The sequence below is a fragment of the Heterodontus francisci genome, chromosome 50 (genome assembly GCF_036365525.1).
Source record: "Heterodontus francisci isolate sHetFra1 chromosome 50, sHetFra1.hap1, whole genome shotgun sequence".
Taxonomy (NCBI): Eukaryota; Metazoa; Chordata; class Chondrichthyes; order Heterodontiformes; family Heterodontidae; genus Heterodontus; species Heterodontus francisci.
Window position 1 is genome coordinate 2,816,846 of NC_090420.1, and position 6,036 is coordinate 2,822,881.

Here is a 6,036-nt window from a genome sequence, read left to right on the forward strand (position 1 = left end):
AAGGATACTCAGCATGGCTTTGTGCGTGGGAAATCATGTTTGACGAGTTTGATTGAGTTTTTCGAGGAGGTGACCAAGAGGATTGACGAGGGCAGGGCGATGGACGTTGGCTGCATGGACTTTAGCAAGGCCTTTGACAAGATCCCGCATGGTAGGCTGGTCCAGAAGGTGCGAACACATGGGATCCAGGGTGAGCTAGCAAATTGGTTGCAAAATTGGCTTAATGATAGGAGGCAGAGGGTGGCATTGGAGGGTTGCTTTTCAGATTGGAGGCCGGTGACCAGTGGTGTACCGCAGGGATTGGTGCTGGGCCCTCTGTTGTTTGTCATATATATTACTGACTTGGATGTGAATGTAGTGGGGCATGATTAGTAAGTTTGCAGATGACACCAAAATTGGTTGCATAGTCGACAGTGAAGAAGGTTGTCTAAGGTTACAACAGGATATAGATCAACTGGGTAAGTGGGCAAGTGATTGGAAAATGGAATTTAACGCAGACAAGTGCGAAGTGATGCATTTTGAGAAGTTAAACCAGGGCAGGACATATGCAGTGAATGGCAGGGCTCTGGGGACTTTTGTTGAGCAGAGATACCTTGGGGTGCAACTACATAGTTCCCTGAAAGTGGCAACACAGGGAGACAGTGTGGTGAAGAAGGCATATTGTACGCTTGACTTCATCGGCCGAGGCATTGAATACAAGAGTTGGGACGTCATGTTACAGTTGTACATAACGTTGTTTCGGCCGCATTTGGAGTACTGTGTGCAGTTCCGGTCGTCACACTACAGGAAAGATGTGATTAAGCCAGAGACGGTGCAGAAAAGATTCATAAGGATGTTGCCTGTTATGGAGGGCTTAAGTTATAAAGAGAGATTGGAAAGACTGGGTCTGTTTTCCCTGGAGCGAAGGAAACTGAGAGGGGACATGATAGAGGGATATACAATTATGAGAGGCAGAGATAGGGTAGATAGCCAGAGCTTGTTTCCCATGTTAGTGGTGACTAAAACTAGAGGGCATAGATTTACGGTGAGAGGGAGGAGGTTTAAAGGGGATCAATGGGGTAAATTTTTCACACAAAGAATAGTGGGTATCTGGAATGAGCTGCCAGAGGAGGTGGTGGAGGCAGGAACAGTAGCAACATTTAAGAGACATCTGGACTGGTATTTGCATGAGAAAGGCATAGAGGGATATGGAATTAATGCAGGCATTTGGGATTAGTTTAGATAGGCATTGTGGTTGGCATGGACGCGGTGGGCCGAAGGGCCTGTTTCTATGCTGTACGACTCTATGTCTCTAACTGTTGGGTTAAATTGTGTCTCACCAAAAGCTGAATGTAACAACATAAATATTGAGAGCAGCGCCAGCCAAGATGGAATAAGCACACGGTGTAAGAAACAATGGGTACATGAGTTAATCATTACAACCGCTGATGGATTTACACTGTGGAGTTGAGTTGTGTTCGAATGTTCCAGGAACCTGGGGCTGACTGGGCTGTTGCAATGTTCTGGACAGCTCATGTCAGACCACCTCTACTCAGACTTATAAAGGCCAGACTGTCCATCTCCAAATTGGCTGTTCCTCATAACAGCTCGATGTTTAACAGGATGACACAGGGGAATATATCAATATTGTCATTTTTTTCACAGAGGAATATCGCAGAAAACGGAGCATATTACAACGAAACCTTTATCAAAGACGGTGCTCAGTCGCAGCTGGAGTATTGTGTCCAATTGCAATGGCCAAACATCAAGATGTCAAACAGGATGCACAAGAGATTTACTGGAATGGTCCTAGGAATGAGGGCCTTCAGTTAATGTGGAGAGACTGCAGAAACAGGGGTTGTTCTGGGGTTCGTACCCCTCTATTCCCATCCTATTCATGTATTTGTCAAAATGCCTCTTAAACGTCGCTATCCTACCTGCTTCCACCACCTCCCCCAGCAGCAAGTTCCAGGCACTCACCACCCTCTGTGTAAAAAAACTTGCCTCGCACAACCCCTATAAACTTTGCCCCTCGCACTTTAAAACTGTGTCCTCTAAAAACTGACTCTTCCACCCTGGGAAAAAGCTTCTGACTATCCACTCTGTCCATGCTACTCATAACTTTGTAAACCTCGATGATGTCGCCCCTTCACCTCCGTCGTTCCTGTGAAAACAATCCGAGTTCATCCAACCTCTCGTCGTATCTACTACCCTCCTGACCAGGCAACATTCTGGTAAACCTCTTCTGCACCCTCTCCAAAGCCTCCACATCATTCTGTTAGTGCGACGACCAGAAAAGCTCGCAATATTCTAAGTATGGCCTAACTAAGGTTCTTTACAGCTGCAGCATGACTTGACAATTTTTATACTCAATGCCCCGACCGATGAGGGCAAGCATGCTGTATGCCTTCTTGACTACCTCATTCACCTGCGTTGCCACTTTCAGTGATCTGTGGACCTGTACGCCCAGGTCTCTGCCTGTAAATGCTCCTAAGGTTTCTGCCATTTACTGCATACTTCCGACCTGTATTAGACCTTCCAAAATGCATTACTTCACATTTGTCGGGATTGACCTCCATCTGACATTTCTCCACCCAAGTCTCCAACCTATCTATATCCTGCTGCATCCTCTGACAATCCTTATCACTATCCGCAATTCCACCAACCTTTGGGTGATCGCACAATTACTAATCAGACCAGCTATATTTTCCTCCAAATCATTTATATATACTACAAACAGCAAAAGACCCAGCACTGATCCCTGCGGAACACCACGAGTCACAGCTCTCCATTCAGAAAAGCACCTTTCCACTGCTGCCCTCTGTCTTCTTTGACTGCACCAGTTCTGTATCCATCTTGGCATCCCACCTCTGATCCCATGTGACTTCACCTTTTGTACCAGTCTGCCATGAGGGACCTTGTCAAAGGCTTTACTGCAGTCCATGTAGACAACATCCACTGCACTATCTTCATCAATCATCTTCGTCACTTCCTCAAAACACTCGATCAAGTTAGTGAGACACGACCTCCCCTTCACAGAACCATGCTGTCCCTCGCTAATAAGTTCATTTGTTTCCAAATGGGAGTAAATCCTGTCCGAAGAATCCTCGCCAATAACTTCCCTACCACTGACATAAGGCTCACTGGCCTATAATTTCCTGGATTATCCTTGGTACCCTTCTTACACAAAGGAACAACATTGGCTATTCTCCATGTCCTCTGGGACCTCACCTGTAGCCAATGAGGACGCAAAGATTTCTGTCAAGGCCCGGCAATTTCCTCCCTTGCCTCCCTCAGTATTCTAGGGTATATCCCATCAGGCCCTGGGGATTTATCTAACTTAATGTTTTTCATGATGCTCACCATATCCTCCTTTATGATATCAACATGACGCAGACTATCTGCACTCCCTTTCCTGGACTCATCATCCACCAAGTCCTTCCCTTGGGTGAATATTGATGCAAAGTACTCATTTGGTACCTCGCCCATTTCCTCTGGCTCCACGCATAGATTCCCTCCTCTGTCCTTGAGTGGGCGAACCCTTTCCCTGACTACCCTCTTGCTGTTTATATACTTATAGAAAGTCCTAGATTCTCCTTAATCTTGTTTGCCAATGACTTTTCATGACCCATTTTAGCCCTCCTGACTCCTTGCTTAAGTTCCTTCCTACTTTCTTTATATTCTTCAAGTGCTTCGTCTGTTCCCAGCCTTCTAGCCCTTATGAATGCTTCCTTTTTCTTTTTGACTCGGCTCATAATATCCCTCGTTATCCAAGGTTACCGAAACTTGCCAAATTTTCCCTTCTTCCTCACAGGAGCATGCCTGTCCTGAATTCTAATCAACCGATGTTTGAAAGACTCCCTCATGTCAGATATTGATTTACCATCAAACAGCCGCTCCCAATCGAAATCAGTTAGTGCCTGCATAATATTGTTATAATTAGCCTTCCCCCCAGTCCAGCACGTTTCCCCGAGGACTACTCTTATCCTTATCCACAAGTACCTTAAAACTTACAGAATTATGGGCACTGTTCCCGAAATGCTTCCCTACTGCAGCTTCAACCACCTGGCCAGGCACATTCCACAATACCAGGTCCAGTACGGCCCCTTCCCTTCCCGAGTTGGACTATCTACATATTGTTTCAAGAAGCGCTCCTGGATCGTCCTTACAAATTCTGCCCCATCCAAGCCCCGAGCACTAATTGAATCCCAGTCAATATTGGGGAAGTTAAAATCACCCAACACTTCAACCCTGTTGCTTTTACATCTTTCCAAAATCTGTCCACTTATCTGCTCCTCTATCTCCCGCTGACTGTTGGGAGGCCTGTAGTAAACCTCCAACACTGTGACTGCACCCTTCCTGAGCTCTACCCATATTGCCTCGCTTTATGACCCCTCAGAGGTGTCTTCCCACAGTTCAGCTCTGATATTCTCCTGAACCAGTAATGCAACTCCCCCAGCCTTTTACATTACCACCCCCACCACCCCTCACCCCCCGCCCCCCCCCCCCATCCCGCCTGGAACAACTAAATCCCGGAACGTTTAGCTGTCGATCCTGTCCTTCCTTCAACCAATTCTCTGTCATAGCAACAACATCATAGTTCCAAGTACTAATCCAAGCTCTAAATTCGTCTACCTTACCTGCTCTACTGCTCGCATTGAAACAAATGCACTTCATACCACCAGTCCCGCTGTGCTCAGCAACATCTCCCTCCCTGCTCTTCCTCTTAGTCTTACTGGCCTGATTTACTAGTTCCCCCTCAGTTATGTCACCTGCTGACCTACAGCTTTGGTTCCCAGCCCCATGCCACACTAGTTTAAACCCTCCCATGTGACGCTGGCAGACCTCTCAGCCAGGATATTTGTGCCCCTCCAGTTTAGATGAAACCCGTCCTTCTTGTATAGGTCCCACCTGTCCCAGAAGAGATCCTAATGATCTAGTTATCTGAAACCCTCCCTCCTACACCAGCTGTTTAGCCACGTGTTTAGCTGCCCTATCCTCCTATTTCTAGCCTCACTGGCACGTGGCACAGAGAGTAATCCCGAGATTACAACCCTAGAGGTCCTGTTTTTTTAACGTTCTACCTCACTCCCTGAACTCCCCCAGCAGGACCTCATCACTTTTCCTGCCTCTGTCGTTAGTACCATTGTGTACCACAATCTCTGGCTGTTCACCCTCCCTCTTCAGAGTGCCCCCTACCCGTTCAGAGACATCCTTGATCCTGGAACCAGGGAGGCAACATGCCATCCTGGAGTCTCTTTCACATCCACCGAAGAGCCTCTCTGTGTCCCTGATTATAGAGTCTCCTGTAACCATTGCTCTTCTGTGCTTTGTCACTCCCTGCTGAACAGCAGAGCCAACCGTGGTGACACTGATCTTGCTGCTGCTGTTGTTTTACCCTGATAGGCCATCCCCCCAACAGGATCCAAGACGGTATACTTGTTAGAGAGGGGGATAGCCACAGGGGATTCTCTCACTGACTGCCTGCCCTTTCTAGCGGTCACCCATCCATCTGCCCGCACCTTGGGTGTAACCACGTCTATAAAACTCCTGTCTATGATGTTTTCCGCCACCTGCATGCTCTGAAGTGCGTCCAATTTCTGCTCCAACCGATCCATGCGGTCTGTGAGGAGCTGCAACTGGGTACACTTCCTGCCGATGTAGTTGTCTGGAATTCTGGAAGCGTCACGGACCAACCACATCTCACAGGTGAAGCAAGTTCCCCCTCTAACTGCAATTTATAGCACTAATTAATAAATTAATTTAAAATAAATTCTTAAATACCTGTTAAATTCTTACAAAATTTAGTTCCGATTAACTATATGGTCCCTAGCGCTAGATTTCTACTATAAATATTAAATGCTAAATACAGTAATCTCCTCCCCCCAATTTAATTACTCCTCTGTTTATTAATTAATTAGTTAATTCGGGTTTTAATTAATTTTAATCAAAGTTTTTTTTCAAATTCAGTGCAGCTTCCCCACCAGCCAATCAGTTCACAGCTTTCCTGTGATGTTACTTTTTTCAGTTTTTTTTTTCTCAGTTTTTTTTCCACCC